The sequence below is a fragment of the Carcharodon carcharias genome, chromosome 14 (genome assembly GCF_017639515.1).
Source record: "Carcharodon carcharias isolate sCarCar2 chromosome 14, sCarCar2.pri, whole genome shotgun sequence".
NCBI classification, from domain to species: Eukaryota; Metazoa; Chordata; class Chondrichthyes; order Lamniformes; family Lamnidae; genus Carcharodon; species Carcharodon carcharias.
In genome coordinates, this window is record NC_054480.1 from 139,101,953 (window position 1) to 139,119,569 (window position 17,617).

Consider the following 17,617-nt stretch of genomic DNA (forward strand, 5'->3'; position numbering starts at 1 on the left):
GACCTGTGACCGACTGAGAATATAGGAGTCGTGCGCACTCCCTGGAAACCATGTCCAGACTCGCAGGATGTTTGTGGCAGTCGCACACCAGCTGCACATTCACCGAATGGCATCCCTTGCAGTTGACTTGTTGACCGTGTGTTGTGAGGGAGATCTGAGCAGCACGTGAGTGTAGTCAATGGCACCCTGCATCTGTGGGAAATCTGAGATCTAGGCAAATCGAATCCCTCTTGCATCCTGAAAAAACTCAGCTGATCTGACAGCATCTGCGGAGAGGAACACAGTTAACGTTTCGAGTCCGAATGACTCTTCAACAGAACTAAGGAAAAATAGAAGGGAGGTGAAATATAAGCTGGTTTGGGGAGGGTGGGGGGGTTGGTGGTGGTGGGACAAGTAGAGCTGGATAGAGGGCCAGTGATATGTGGAGATAGCCAAAAGGTGTCATAGACAAAAGGACAAAGAGGTGTTGGCGGTGGTGATATTAGCTAAGAAATGTACTAATGGGACATCTTTGTTCTAGATTGCCAGCATCTGCAGTATTTTGCTTTTACCCTCTTGCATCCTGGCTGTCCTGGTCCCAGGCAAAATGCACAAAGTTGTGTTGCCCTCACAAAGGTGGCAAACAAGACCTCATAGATGCATTTGTGGGGGGAGGCTTGTGCTATCCCACAGAGGTCACCTGTGGAGCCCTGAAAGGAGCCACTGGAGTAAACATTGAGTGCTGTGGTCAATTTCTCGGCCACTGGCAGTGGATGCCCTCCATGTCCCCGTGGTGCCAACTCCTGCAGTAGCTGGCAGATGTGACCGACCAGTTCCCTGGACATCCACAGCCTTCAGTGACACTGGTTCTCAGTCATCTGCAGAAATGAAAAGCGGCGTCTATAGACCCTGGGTCTAGCTAGGTGCTGACCAGCAATGGCTCACTGCGGCTCTTTGGCGGCATTTGGAAGAGCCCCAGCTGCCCCTTCTTCCAGAGGGTGCTGCTCCTCCCTCTGCCCCAGTCCCTCTCTTCTCAGTCATGTTCGTTTCTGTAAGCCATGAGGCATACAATTAGTTCACCAGGCTGCATGATCCTGACATACTCCTCCTGCAGGATGAAAGAGAAAAACGTGTAGGTTAGCATGGGTGTACTAAGAACCTGTCTTGGTTAAGTCTGAAGGCCCCTTAATGCATCCCAGAGAGTGCTGACCACAAAGATTAGTGTTCTGCATTGCTGCCCGAAACCCTATCCACCTCAGCCTCACTCCACCTGATCGACTGGTGGCAGCTTTGCCCACTGGACTGCAGGCTGTGCTCTCAGCTCAGGCACAGGCATTCTCCTAACCCACGGTGCAAGGCTGCACTGTTAGCCCGAAGCATGGGGGAGACTTGTCCAAACTGGTATGATGACATTGCTAGGAGCTGTAAGCACCTCCGCCAGTGACTGCTCCACAGTCAGCTTTAGCAAGGAGTTTGTACAATGTGCCCAGTCATCCAAAAGTTCCACAGTCCACTAAAGCTCTCATTAGTTTGCAGTCTGTGTCCAAGGGGTGAAAAGCTCTGGAGCACTTGGTGGCACTTTGATGCCTCTGCGTTGCTTGAGTGGGCGGACAAACGCCAATCGTATCAATGTGGCTGCGCCTGAACTCTCTCAGCTGCAGAGGAATGGTCACTTTATACAAGGTTTCCTAACGCATGGCTGCTTCCCCCGCCCATCCTCCCACCTTGCACGTGCTTGTGCGCTACCTCCAACCACAGGGTAGCCCTTGCCCTCCCCCACCCAGTGCTCCTCAGCCTTGAAGTCCAGCAGGCGATCTGGGCGAGCACGCTACAACGTTACTGTGCACTCACTCCCGAGTTCCCCTCAAAGTGCAGCCCGCCAAGTGCACACCTTTTATATGTTGTTGCAAAACACGACGGCGTGTAATCACGCTGACATGGGCGGATGATCCAGTAAGGGTGATGATTCCGGCGGGCTGGGCTTATAATGAAACGCTGACGTATCACAATGAGGTTCCCGATGTCCGTTGGCGGTAAGTGAGGCCCTGCCATCGGTGGGCAGAGCGGACAATCACAAACTGGTTTCAGGTTGGTGTGAAACCAGCTTTTGGCCTTCTCGCCATATTGTCCACTCTGAAATGCCCGATTCCAGAGGACACAGAGGCTTCCATCTGTAATCTTTTATGATTCAGATGATCAAAAATATAGTTTGCTTTGCTTTTAACTATTCTGGGCTCAAAATTATTCAACTGAAAAGAACCAGTTGTGATTTTCTATAAAATGTCAGACTGTTGAATTGTAAATTTGCATCTTCAAAAATATGGGGGATCAGGAATTTTTAAAGCACTTGGCAAAAATTATCTGTATTTCGGTCTCCTTCACCAGTTTCCAACCTTTTTTTAATCCTATCTAGCTTTCTGCTCATGACATCTTAATCAGGCCATATCATCCTCATAAAAGAAGAGTCTAAATAGGACAGAGAAGCAAAGGGACCTGGGGGTACACAAATCTCTGAAAGAAGTGACATAAGTTAATAAGGCTTTAGAAAAAGCAAGGAAGCGCTGGGATTCATTTCTAGAGAAATACAATTGAAAATCAGAACAGTTATGTTCAGCGTGTATGGAATCTTGGTTAGACCACAACTGTAACACTGTCCTGGTCTCCATGTTATAAAAACAATATGAGGATTCTGAAGAAGGTATACAAAATGATTTACAAGGATAGCAACTAACTAAGAAGTTATGGCTATCAGAAAACATTGCCCCAGCCAGAAGTCCATTGGCTTGCAGCGGGACCAGGAGATCACAGCGGCGGACGGGTCTGGAAAATCCCACCACTCTTCTCTATCAAAGAGAAAGCTCTAATTGGTCTTTAAGATTATGATATAGGGAAGACCTTTCCACTAGCTGGGGAGACAGGGTCTGGGAGCTATCAAAACATTAGGATATTCAGGAGAAATCTCTTTACCCAGAGACTATCTAGAATGTGGGACTTTCTACCAGAATGAGAACTTGAGGCAACTCAATGTCTTTAAGGAGAAGCTGGATAAACACATGAGGAAGAAAGAAATGGAAAGGTATATTGATGGAATTAGGTGAAAAAGGTTGGGAGGAGGCTCGTGTGGGGCATAAACACTGGCATGGATCTATTGGGCCAAATGGCTCATTTATGTGTTGCAAATAACATGCAAGGATAGGGAGATGTGATGCTACAGCCAACAGATAATTCCATATAGCTTAAAGATACGATCAAGCACCACTCCTCAGCTAAACAGAGTATCTAATTTCTAGCCTATGAATTTCTTTCTTGCTCAAAGATAGTCCTGACAAGATTGGCAAAACTCTGCTCCATTCCCACTCCCCAGAGAGTGGAGTTGGCAATCAAGATTGTGATTTAAACACAGGTTTCACAGTCAGGAATCCAATATTTCAGCCTTGTAAATATTGGGCCACCCAGCCTCTTTTGTAAATTATAGAACATGTGTACTTTACTCGTTGATTGTTGACGTTATTTTTAGAACTAGTCTCACCTTTTTAAGCCTGTTAGCAACATGTAAAGCCATTTGCTTCAGCCACCACAAAGAACTCTGCCTTTCCAGACAAATACCTCACTATGTTGGGCATAGCCAATGGTAATGGATGGAAACTATTTCAGATCTCCTCAAAATCAAAAACTTTACACAATCAATCTGATATATAGTATGTTAGCTGCCCTGATTTTCATCGCTGTTGCAAAACCATCTGACTGAAACAGTCTCATGCAATGTAGAGGAAGCACTACTAATACTTTCCATGACACATACAGATAGCATTATCCAACATGTGCACTAGCTTAGAAATCCCCATTGCCGAGCTTAGTAATTGATGCATTCTAATGATATTCCTCTGTCCTCTTTTCTAATGAAGGCATGAAGCAGCTTAGAATAAACAGGTTAATATCACCAACAGTCATTTCTGGTCTATTTCTTACAAATAATTGGTTATTCAATTCATGCCCTGAAAATCTTTCAAAGTTATTTTTTTTATAAAAAAGCTGTGTGAATATAATCTGAAATGCAAATATAAACAAATATACTGCATTAAACCAGTCTACTTAATGAATTGTGTTCAATCATTAAAACAAAATGCTTAACAAATTTATCATTTCGCCCTTAACATTTTAAGTAATACAAGAAAAAATGTATCTTTAACTTAGACTTATTTAAAACAAATCATAAGATGTATTTTTGTCTATGTATAGCATACATTCATAATGAACTCTTGGTAGCTATTTCAGCACAGAGCTAAAGGGGTTATAAGTGTTTGTGAGTTCAGTCACCAGAAAACTATATCTTTCAGCAATAATAAGCTAATCTAATCTATTTAAAGTAAGCAATATTTACCAATCTCTTTAAAACATCAAGCTATTGATCTTGCGTGATGATATAGCTTTAAAGGCCAGTGCCTAATTTCCAGAATGTATGTTTCCACCTACCCTCCATTTCTACTAAGTTTAGGATTAAATCCAATGATATTGGATTGCCTTAAAATCATCAGTAAATGAGGGTTTCATTCCCTTTCAATGAGAAACTATCCTCACCTCACTATGAAAATGGCCATGATAAGGCAGAGTTAGCATTTTCATACATCCCAAGGTGCACCAGGACTTTCACAAGAGGATAGTCCCCAGTCAGCCTATTAACGTTTACCTCTGGCCGTCAAGTATTAATGATCTGGTGTCTTCACCTTCACCATTTTTATCCTTGTCCTTTGGCTTCTCTTTAATCAAGACAGGACAACTGAGAATTTTGCCTAAGTGTTAGCCAGAGAGCCCAGTTTGGAAGCATTATCTGCCAAAATATGAGAAAGTAATTCACAAATAAATAACTTTGGGCTGTTCATTAGCTGAGGATTTTTGTGTAATTCACTTAAAAGATTTTTCCTTAAAACATTTTCTGAGTGGCATATAATGGACTAGTATAGTATTATGTATTAGGGTATTATATCATCAAAACCAACCTTTTATGTATGTGTTTTTAACAATTATATCACACAAAATAAAAGCATTCAGCGAACTTTAAAAAATTTAACTGATAATATTTTGCCATCTTCAGCTACAGTTCATCTTCTTTTTGCATTTCAGATCTATACTCTCGTTGTCCCTGAGCTCTTGTACATTCTCAGCTTCCTTCACTCCATTATTGTTGGCCATGCTTTCAAGTGCTAAAACACTAAATCCTGGAATTCTCTCCATAAACTTCTCAGTACCTCTATCTTTCTCTCCTCCTTTAGGTTGCTACTTAAAACCTACCACTTTGACCAAGATTTTAATCATCTGTCTTAGTATCTGCTATGTGTTTCAGTGTTATGTTTGTCTGATAATGCACCCGTGCTTTGAATGTCTCACTATGTTAAAGGTGCTATATAAATGTACTTGGTGTTGATCTCTCTGGGGTAGGGTTTCCACAGGAGATCCCCAATCTCCCACTTTTAGCTCTGAAGAAGAGTCATACGGGCTCGAAACTTTAACTCTGTCTTTCTGTCCACAGATGCTGTTAGACCTGCTGAGTTTTTCCAGCATTTTCTGTTTTTTGTTTAAGTGTAAATTGTTGTTTTCCCCTTATGCTGGTATTCTTGCGAAATGTCCTCATGAGTGCAAGACCAAAAACTTCAACACGTCTCTACTTTCGGCCATACTCAAGGCTGTCTTCACTCAGGCCAAAGAAAGAGATGGAAAAGAAGTAACAGGCAAACAAGGAGGAAAAGGAAATCCAACATACAAGCATAAATCGCCAGGTAACAGACGGAACAGCCCATCACCGGACACCAATTCGATGACATCTTAACATCTGAGGTGGAGGTGGTGCTACATGGTGTGCTGGGAAAGAGGGAAGTCCTGTTTGCTCTGTCATCAATGTATAAGCATAAACATTAACAAACACAAACAGCCCCGTAGGTCAGCATTGCAGCACAACTGGAAGGAGAGGGATGCAAGCTTGAGGTTGAAGCTGATTATTTCCTTCTGCCAACTGCAGGTCACAATTCTGCATCTGATTACTCTAACCCTGCGTAGACATTTCCCACGTTGGTACTTTGGCCAATACTTTTCCAATCACTAAAACAGATTATCTGGTCATTATCTTGTTGCTGTATGTTGGACCTTGTTATGTGCAATTTAGCTGCCATGTTTTCCACATTATAACAGTGCTTACATTTCAGTAGTGCTTCACCATGTTTTGGGATGTCCTGAGGTCACTAAAGCTGCTATATAAGTTATTTTCTTTAATTTGAACTTTGAATGTTATGATCACTATTTCTTGATTTATCCCATTTTTCAACTGGGGTGGGGGAGGGGGGAATGGTGATCTCCATTTTGGACTTTGACCTTCATCTAAACTTCTCAATTAATTTTTTAAAAATCCCAACAACATTTAGCAGTTACTAGGTTTAAAGTGGAACCGGATCCAGTCTCTGACTGTCATCATCCCCAGTTGAGCATTGGGAATGCATGTTCATACCCCATAGAGTTAATTCCTTCTAAATCTGTAAGATGTACAAAAATTATTTTTCCACTAGTAAAGGAAATGTTGGCACAAGCTCAAGGATGATACTTCAACAAATTATCTAGATCAAAGAGACACTGTAGCATTTATGTAGTAATGACGCACAAAAGCTTGTTCTCCAGCTGATAAGCAATCGTATCCAACTCATACACCCACCTGTGTTGTCTGGATTAACCTGGTGCCAGTCAAAACGTCCATCTCTTAATCAGTCAAGATACCAATGCTAATTCTCTGTCCTGAAGCATTTTCAGCTCTCTTAATGCTTTTAATTTTCAAGAAGAAGAAAAAATTGTTGGGACAGGGGTCGGCAACCTTAAAAACAAGAAGAGCCATTTTTAAAATTTAGTCAAAAAGGCAGTACCTAAGGAGTTGTAATGCTGAGAGACATTTCAACAACATTTTAAAGGATTTTATAAACAAGTTGTTAATTGAATGATACTTTTCACAAGTACAATTGTAATTCAAGTTTAAAAAAATGAAACAAGCCATTTAAGTATCATCAAAATGGGTTTGGTCAGTCAAGGTTGGGAGCAGCACATGGATCCTGAATGAACTGTGTGTGGCCCTGGGGATTCAGGTTATTGACATCTGGGCTTGCCACCTGTTCAATGGTGTTCAGAGATTACAAACAGAATGGTCCAAAATTGATAGTCAACCATTGTACTGACTAACAGCCTAATATGAAGTAAGCTTTCTGGGGGAAGGCAATGGCATACTGGTATTATTACTAGACTAGTAATCCAAAGGCCAAAAATAGTACTCTGGGGACCTGTGTTCAAATACTGCTATAGCAGATGCTGCAATTTGAGTTCAATTAAAAGTCTAATGATTACCATGAATCAATTGTTGCAAAAACCCATCTGGCTCACTAATGCCCTTTAGGGGAGGAAATCTGCTGGTCTAAGGAGTCTTCCCAGAAAACTCATTTTATTGTGTAATTGTAGCTCTGATCTTCAATGTGTCTTGCTTCATGACAGTTTAGGCTGAAGAATCTGTGCTGGATGCCAAAGATCAATGCCAGGCCCCTTTGTGATCAAACACACGTTCCAGGAACCCAAAATCAGCTTATAAATGAATGTCAATACACAAATTAGCCGCATTGCGTAACTCCCTATATTGCATCAGGGACCGCACTTCATAACACTACTCTCCTCCGTCTGGATGAACTTTTCTCATACTGAACAATTTTTCCTTCAACTCCTCTCACTTCCTCCAAATAAAAGGTGTGGCTATCGGTACCCGCATGGGCCCCAGCTATGCCTGTCTCTTTATGGGGTATGTGGAACATTCCTTGTTCCGGCCCCCTTCCACAACTCTTTCTCCGGTACATCAATGATTACTTTGGTGCTGCTTCATGCTCTCGTCGGGCCTTGGAAAAATTTATTAATTTTGCTTCCAGTCTCCACCCCTCCATCATTTTCACGTGGTCCATCCCTGACACTTCCCTTCCTTTCTTTGACCTCTCTGTCTCAATCTCTGGTGAGAGACTGTCCACCAATATCCATTACAAGCCTACCGACTCCCACAGCTACCTTGACTACAGCTCCTCACACCCCGCTTCCTGTAAGGACTCCATCCCATTCTCTCAGTTCCTTCACCTCCGTCGCATCTGTTCCGATGATGCTACCTTCAAAAACAGTTCCTCTGACATGTCCTCCTTCTTCCTTAACCAAGGTTTTCCACCCACGGTCGTTGACAGGGCCCTCAACCGTGTCCGGCCCATCTCCCACTCATCCGCCCTCACGCCTTCTCCTCCCTCCCAGAAACATGGTAGGGTCCCCCTTGTCCTCACTTATCACCCCACCAGCCTCCGCATTCAAAGGATCATCCTCCGCCATTTCCGCCAACTCCAGCATGATGCCACCACCAAACACATCTTCCCTTCACCCCCCCCCTATCGGCATTCTGTAGGGATCGCTCCCTCTGGGACACCCTGGTCCACTCCTCCATCATCCCCTACTCCTCAACCCCCTCCTATGTCACCACCCCATGCCCACGCAAAAGATGCAACACCTGCCCCTTCACTTCCTATCTCCTCACCGTCCAAGGGCCCAAACACTCATTTCAAGTGAAGCAGCATTTCACTTGCATTTCCTCCAACTTAGTCTACTGCATTCGTTGCTCTCAATGCGGTCTCCTCTACATTGGAGAGACCAAACGTAAACTGGGCGACCACTTTGCAGAACACCTGCGGTCTGTCAGCAAGAATGACCCAAACCTCCCTGTCGCTTGCCATTTTAACACTCCACCCTGCTCTCTTGCCCACATGTCTGTCCTTAGCTTGCTGCATTGTTCCAGTGAAGCCCAATGCAAACTGAAGGAACAACACCTCATCTTCCGACTAGGCACTTTACAGCCTTCCGGACTGAATATTGAATTCAACAACTTTAGGTCTTGAGCTCCCTCCTCCATCCCCACCCCCTTTCTGTTTCCCCCTTCCTTTTGTTTTTTTCCAATAAATTATATAGATTTTTCTTTTCCCACCTATTTCTATTATTTTTAAATATTTTTAAATCTTTTATGCTCTCCCCACCCCCAGTAGAGCTATACCTTGAGTGCATTCTTAATTAGCACATTCGTTTAGATAATATCACCAACTTTAACACCTATGCGTTCTTTTGTTCTATTGTTGTTGACATCTTTTGATGATCTGCTTCTATCACTGCTTGTTTGTCCCTACAACCACACCAACCCCCTCCACTTCTCTCTCTCTCTCTCTCTCCGCAACCCCCCCACACACCTTAAACCAGCTTATATTTCAACTCTTTCTTGGACTCGAACTCAAGTTCTGTCGAAGGGTCATGAGGACTCGAAACGTCAACTCTTTTCTTCTCCGCCGATGCTGCCAGACCTGCTGAATTTTTCCAGGTAATTCTGTTTTTGTTTCACCGCACTTCATAAGTTCCTCATTGCTTGTAAAGTGCTTTGGGATATCATGAGGTGCTGTGTAAATGCCAGCCCTTTCATTTACATTAAGTTGTGACCACAAAATGTCATGTAAAATGTGGTTATGTGATATCAATATTACTTTGCCATCTCGATTCTCTGACTGATAGCAGTCTGAAGCTGTTGGGCTTGCAGGATGTACAATCCACTACCAGCCCTTCTGGACTAAACTTAGAAAAATGATGCAAATAAAAGAAACAAGCAAAAACTGATGTAAAGCTAACTCTAACCTTGCAGCTAGAGCATCAGTTTGGCTCATTGGGGCCACTTTCTCCTCAAAGTCAGCAGGGGCAGGTTGCTGGAGTCAAGACCCACACAAAAGCTTCAGTGTGAAATGAAGGCTGGTACCAACAAAGTGCTACATTGTCAGAAGTGCCGTCTTTCAAATGAAGTGTTGAACCAAGGCCATCTCTGCCAATTCAGATGGATGTAAATGATACTGTGGAACTGAAGAAGAGTAGGGGGTTTTGTCTTGGCCAGCTATTCATCCTTTAACCAAACCAGATTAATTGACCGATTATCTTCCTGCTCCTTGCAGGATCTTCCTGTGTGCAGATTGACTGCTGCAATTTCCTGTGTAACAACAACACATCAAAAAATAATTTATTGACTGTGGAATGGCATGAGGCATCCTGAGGGTGTGAAAGGTGCTTTTTAAATGCAAACCCTTTTTCTGTCCTTTATTGTCTCTCAGATTGCTCTAAATGGACAGAGACAGAAGAGTCATACAAATGAATAACTTTAATGAGCAAAGAAGAATCATTGTATGAAGTTGTCACATAAAACATTCCATATATTGGGAAATGACAGTATTTGTCACAGTGACCACTTTCAATAAAAAAAAATTAAAAAAAAATGTATCAATGCAGTGGGTGTCTGTTGGATGTGATGTATACATTATTGTACCACTGGTAACCTTAACCAACATCACTAACTTCATTGCTCATTAATCCTGTGCTCCAGTTCCCTTACATTCCAAAAAGACAAATGACAGCTGGAGTCCACATGTCCTGTCTAAGTTAACAAAGAAGACCTCGTTCCATTTTTACAACTTCAAGACTGTAATCAAACAAAATACACCTGTTCATGGGACTGGAATTCAAATCAGCCATAATTTTGGTCAAAGTAGATTTCTTCACAGCACAACAGAAGTTTATTCATGTTTGTAGACTTATAGGTCTTGGGTGGTACTGCAAAATGATCATTACCGGATGGGCTGCCTGTTATACACCTCACTTGACATGCAATGTTGAAAAGGTCACCTTGGACCAAAATTATGGTTAATTTGCAAAGCACAATAGAAAGGATTTACAGTAACATAAGAGTAGAAATCAGCCCATGACGCATCCAATTGCTGGACACTAAATAAATTTTAGCTGCTATAATCCCATGCCTGGTACCCTGGAAGGGCACTGGCTTCCAAAGTTGTAGCTAATGGTTGAGACACAACCTGAAACAGATCCAACAGTGGGCACTGGAGAGAATTGACTGAAGCATTCTGGGAGAAGTCACTGCAGCCACCGCGACTCAGGAAGGAATCGAGAAGAAGGACTCTTGCACTCAACAGGAGGAAGAGCATCCAACAGAGAGCACTGGAGCAGTCTAGCTTACCTTGGGGATTCATGGTCTTGTCTTCAGGAAGCAGACTAGAGGGAGGAGCACCGGAGCAGTGACCTCGGGGCACAGAGTAACTGAAGCCAAAACTGAAAAAGTGACATCACAGGAAAGCTGTGATCTGATTGGTTGGTAGGAAATCTGCATCAAATTTGAAACAAAAAACACTGCAAAGCTAATTAATAAATTAATTATCTAAGTTTAGATGGCTGGGCAGGTGATGTGCTGTAGCTGTATGATGTGGGAGCTGGCAGATCCCATTGCGAGCCGCAGTGACTACATCTGCAGCAAGTGTTGGTTGCTGGAGGAACACCGGATCAGAACTGGTGAGCTGGAGTCCGAGATCCAGATTCTGCGGCACATTCGGGAGGTGGAGAGTTACCTGGACGCTTTGTTTCAGGAGGCGGTCACACCCAGTAGATTAAGTACCTCAAGTTCGGTCAGTGGTCAGGGTCAGCAGGGTGTGACTGCAAGTGAGGCAGGTAGAGGGATCCTGTGTTCAGCAACAGAGGAGCCTCAGCTCTTGACCTTGTCCAACAAGTACGAGGTACTTGCTCCCTGTGTGGATGAGGAACAGGGCTGTAGGGAGGATGAGCCAGCTGACCATGGCATGATGGCACAGGAGGCCATTCAAGAGGGGGGAGCAAAAAGACAAGTGGTAGTTGTAGGGGATTCTATAATTAGGGGAGTTGATAGCATCCTTTGTAAGCAGAATCAAGAGTCCTGCATGGTATGTTGCCTCCCCGGTGCCAGGGTGAGGGACATCTCTGACCGGCTTGAAAGGATATTGGAGAGGGAGGGGGAGGATTCAGTTGTTGTGGTCCATGTCGGGACAAATAATATAGCTAAGACTAGGAGAGAGGATCTGTTTGGGGATTATCAGGAACTAGGAACTAAATTAAAGAACAGATCCTCAAGGGTTATATTCTCCGGATTACTACCCAAGCCACGTGCAAATTGGCATAGAGACGCGAGAATAAGGGAAGTAAACACGTGGCTAAAGGAATGGTGCGGGAAAGAGGGGTTCCATTTCGTGGGGCACTGGCATCAGCATTGGAACAGGAGGGATCTGTACCGTTGGGACAGTCTCCACCTGAACCGATCTGGGATCAATGTTCTAGCAAAAAGGGTAAATAGGGTGGTCAACAGGACTTTAAACTAGAAAGTGGGGGAGAAGGGAAGGGTAAAACTCCAAGAAGCATGACTAATGGGAAACAAAGCAGCAGGTTAGGGTATGGGGGTGGGGGGGGGGTGGATTCAACTTCATGGAAAATTATGAAAAAACTGAAAAGAAAGGAGAGCCCAGGAGAGGCTATTAAAGTCTCCAGAACACAAAATAGGACAGAGTGTTTGGAAAGGGCTAGGAATCTAACTTCAAGCACATCAGATAAAGGGATGACAGTGAGAAGGGTGATGGGAAATACAGGACTGAAGGTGTTGTATCTGAATGCACAGGGTATATGAAATAAGGTAAATGAGCTTGTGGTGCCGTTTGAAATTGGTAGGTATGATGTGGTGGGCATCACGGAGACATGGCTGCAAGGGGATCAGGACTGGGAGTTAAATTCCAAGGATATACATCCTATCGAAAAGATAGGCAGGTTGGCAGAGGGGGTGGGGTTGCTTTGTTAGTAAGAAATGAAATTAAATCGATAGCAAGAAATGACGTAGGGTCAGATAATGTAGAATCTGTGTGGGTAGAGTTGAGGAACCGCAAAAGTAAAAAAAACATAATGGGAGTTATGTACAGGCCTCCGAACAGTAGTCAGGATGTGGGGCACAAGATACACCGGGAGATAGAAAAGGTGTGTAAGAAAGACAAGGTTACAGTGTTCATGGAGGATTTCAATATGCAGGTAGACTGGGAAAATCAGGTTGGTAGTGGATCCCAAGAAAAGGAATTTGTGGAATGTCTACGAGATGGCTTTTTGGAGCAGCTTGTGGTGGAGCCCACTAGGGAACAGGCAATTCTAGATTTAGTGATGTGTAATGAGGCAGATTTGATAAGGGAGCTTAAGGTGAAGGAACCCTTAGGAGGAAGTGACCATAATATGATAGAATTTACCCTCCAATTTGAGAGGAAAAAGCTGGAATCAGATGTTAGGATATTACAGTTGAATAAAGGCAACTACAGAGGCATGGGAGAGGAGCTGGCCAGAATTGACTGGGAGATGAGCCTAGCAGGAAAGACAGTGGAACAGCAATGGCAGGAGTTTCTGGGAGTAATTTGGGAGACACAGCAAAAATTCATCCCTAGGAAGAAGAAGCATACTAAAGGGAGGACAAGGCTACCATGGCTGACAAGGGAAGTCAGGGACAGCATAAAAACTAAAGAGAAAGCATACAATGCGGCGAAGAGCAGTGGGAAACCAGGGGATTGGGAGGCCTACGAAGACCAACAGAGGACAACTAAAAAAGAAATAAGGAGGGAGAAGATTAACTATGAGGGTAAACTAGCCAGTAATATAAAAGAAGATTGCAAGAGTTTTTTTTTAGATATATAAAGGGTAAGAGAGAGGCAAAAGTGGACATTGGGCCTCTGGAAAATGATGCTGGAGAAGTAATAGTGGGGAACAAAGAAATGGCGGAGGAACTGAATAAGTACTTTGCGTCAGTCTTCACAGTGGAAGACACGAGTAACATCCCCAAAGTTCAAGAGAGTTGGGGGCCGGAGGTGAGTATGATGGCCATTACCAAGGAGAAGGTGCTAGGAAAACTGAAAGGTCTGAAGATGGATAAATCACCTGGACCAGATGGATTACACCCCAGAGTTCTGAAGGAGATAGCTAAAGAGATAGTGGAGATGTTAGTGGTGATCTTTCAGGAATCACTGGAGTCAGGGAGGGTCCCAGATGACTGGAAAATAGCTAATGTAACCCCCCTGTTTAAGAAGGGAGTGAGGCAAAAGACGGGAAATAACAGGCCAATTAGCCTGACCTCGGTCATTGGTAAGATTTTAGAGTCCATTATTAAGGATGAGATTTCAGAATACTTGGAAGTGCATAGTAAAATAGGGCAAAGTCAGCATGGTTTCATCAAGGGGAGATAATGCCTGACAAATCTGTTAGAATTCTTTGAGGAGGTAATGAGTAGGTTAGACAAAGGAGAACCAATGGATGTTATCTACTTGGACTTCCAGAAGGCCTTTGACAAGGTGCCGCACAGGAGACTGCTCAGTAAGATAAGAGCCCATGGTGTTAGAGGCAAGGTACTAGCATGGATAGAAGGTTGGCTGTCTGACAGGAGGCAGAGAGTGGGGATAAGGGGGTCCTTCTCAGGATGGCGGCCGGTGACTAGTGGAGTTACGCAGGGGTCAGTGTTGAGACCACAACTTTTCACTTTATACATTAATGATCTAGATGAAGGAACTGAGGGCACCCTGGCTAAGTTTGCAGATGATACAAAGATAGATGGAGGGACAGGTAGTGTTGAGGAGGCGGGGAGGCTGCAGAAGGATTTGGACAGGTTAGGAGAATGGGCAAAGAAGTGGCAGATGGAATACAACATGGGGAAGTGTGATGTCATGCACTTTGTTAGGAAGAATAGAGGCGTGGACTATTTTCTAAATGGGGAGAGAATTCAGAAATCTGGAGTGCAAAGGGACTTGGGAGTCCTAGTCCAGGATTCTCTTAGGGTTAACTTGCAGGTTGAGTCGGTAGTTAGGAAGGCAAATGCAATGTTGGCATTTATTTCGAGAGGACTAGAATATAAAAGCAGGGATGTCCTGCTGAAGCTTTATAAGGCTCTGGTCAGGCCACATTTAGAATATTGTGAGCAATTTTGGGCCCCGAATCTCAGGAAGGATGTTCTGGCCCTGGAGACGTTCCAGAGGAGGTTCACGAGAACGATCCCAGGAATGAAAGGCTTAACATATGTGGAACGTTTGAGGACTCTGGGTCTATACTTGATGGAGTTTAGAAGGATGAGGGGGGATCTGATTGACACCTACAGAATACTGAAAGGCCTGGATAGAGTGGACGTGGGGAAGATGTTTTCATTAGTAGGAGAGACTAGGACCCGAGGGTACAGCCTCAGAGTAAAGGGAAGACCTTTTAGAACAGAGATGAGGAGAAACTTCTTTAGCCAGAGAGTGGTGAATCTATGGAATTCATTGCCACAGAAGGCTGTGGAGGCCAGGTCATTGAGTTTATTTAAGACTGAGATAGATAGGTTCTTGATTGGTAAGGGGATCAAAGGTTACGGGGAGAAGGCGGGAGAATGGGGTTGAGAAACTTATCAGCCATGATTGAATGGCGGAGCAGACTCGATGGGCCGAATGGCTTAATTTCTGCTCCTATGTCTTATGGCCTTATGGTCTAAGGTATTAAGTACTTTGAATATGCTGATCAGGAGTCTAGCACCTGTTTCAGGACCCCAGTCCTATATTTGGCAGAAACTGTACAGAGCTTGGGCCCTGCAAGTTCTGCTTAGCTTTTCTTGGTCTACTACAACCTAACATGTATTCCTCTTTGTTCCACAATCACACCGTGGGCCACTGCTTGGCTGAGCTCATGGGTCCTACTATCCCAACTCCATCTACCCATCTGTCTCCCCTGTCCCAGGAAGGCCTACCTACAGGCTTTCTTGGCAACCAAACCTACCTGTGGGAGACATTTAAAGAAACAATTCAAAATGCTCAACAAAAATATATACCCTTGAAAAACAATAACTCAGCAAAAAAGATCCATCCGTGGCTTACTCAGGAAGTTAAGGTAGTATTAGATTAAAAGAAAAGACTTATTATGTTCCAAAGAATGGTGGCAAACCTGGGGATTGAGAGTGTTTTAGAAACCAACAAAGGGCCAACAAAAAGTTGATAAAAAAATTTTTTTAAAAGAAAATGGGAGTAAACTTGTAATATAAAAACAGATTGTAAGAGCTTTTTCAAGTATATGAAAAGGAAGAGAGTAGCTAAAGTAAACATTAGCCTCCTAGATGCAGAGACAGGAGAAATTATTGGAGGATGAAAAAATGGTAGGGATATTGAACAAATATTTTGTGTCTGTCCTCACAGTAGAAGACACAAGTTGCATACCAGAAATGGAGGGTAAACTGGGGGCTAGAAAGAGTGAGGAAGTATCAGCAGAGAAAGAGCATTAGAGAAACTTAAGGGACTAAAATCTGAAAAGTTCCCAGGACTTGATGGCTTACATCTTAGGATTCTAAAATAGATAGCTGCTGATAATGAATCCCCTGGCTGTGATTTTCCAAAATTCCTTAGATTCTGGATTTGTCCCAGTAGATTGAAAGTTAGCAAATGTAACACTGCTACAATATTCAAAAGAGGAGGAAGAGGGAAAATGGAATTACAGGCCAGTTAGCCTGACATCAGTCATCAGATAGGTACTGAAATCTATTAAGAAAGTATTAAAAATATACTTAGAAAATCATAGACTAAGTCAACACAGTTTTATGAATGAAGATCGTGTTTGACAAATTTATTTGAGTTTTTCAATTATATAACTAATAGGGTAGATAAAGGGGAACCAATAGATGTAGTATACCTGGATTTCCAAAAGGCTTTTGATAAGGTGCCACACAAAAGGTTAATAGGCAAGATAAACACTCATGGTGTTGAGGATAATATATTAGCATGGATAGAGAATATACGGGCCAGAAGCAAAGAGTAGCCATAAATGGAGCATTTTCAAGTTGACAGGCTGTGACTAGTGGAGTGCCTCAAGGATCACCCTGGGGCCTTATCTATATAATGACTTAGATGAAGAGATCAAGTGCAATGTATGTAAGTTGGCTAATGACACAAAGCTATGTGGAAATGTAAGCTGTGAGGAAGACACAGAGAGGCTGCAAAGAGATGTAGACAGGTTACATGGGTGGGGAACAAGGTGGCTGATGGAGTATAATGTGTGGAAATATGATGTCATTCACTTTGGTTGTAAGAATAGAAAAGTAGAATATTTTTTAAAAGGTTTGAAACTTGTAAATGTTAATTAGAGAGAATTGGTTGTGCTCGTACAAAAAACACAAAAAGTTAGCATGCAGGTAGAGCAAGCTATTAGGAAGACAAATGGCATATTGGCCTTTATTGCAAGGGGATTGGAATACAATAAAGAAGTCTTGCTACAATTGTACAGGTGACATCACAACTGGAATACTGTGTGTAATTTTGGTCTCCATATTTAGAAAAGGATATGTTTTCATTGGAGACAATAACCCAGAGGGTTGTGAATGCTCCATTGTTGAATATATTTATGGCTGAGATAGACAGCTTTTTGGTCTCTAAGGGAATCAAGGAATAGGGAAAGGGGCAGGAAAGTAGAATTGAAGCCCAGGATCAGCCATGATCATATTGAATGGCAGAACAGACCCGATGGGGCCATATGGTCTAATCCTGCTTCTATTTCTTGTGTCTTTGTTTCAATTTTGAGTTGGTGTCAAATGGCAAATGCTTCAAGCGGTAAATGCAACTTTATGGAAGAGAGACCTGATTTGGAACAAGTGTCTAGGTGACATTTGTGAATGTGCATACCAGATTTGCCACCTATCTCATACCAATATCTGAATGGAACCAATTTC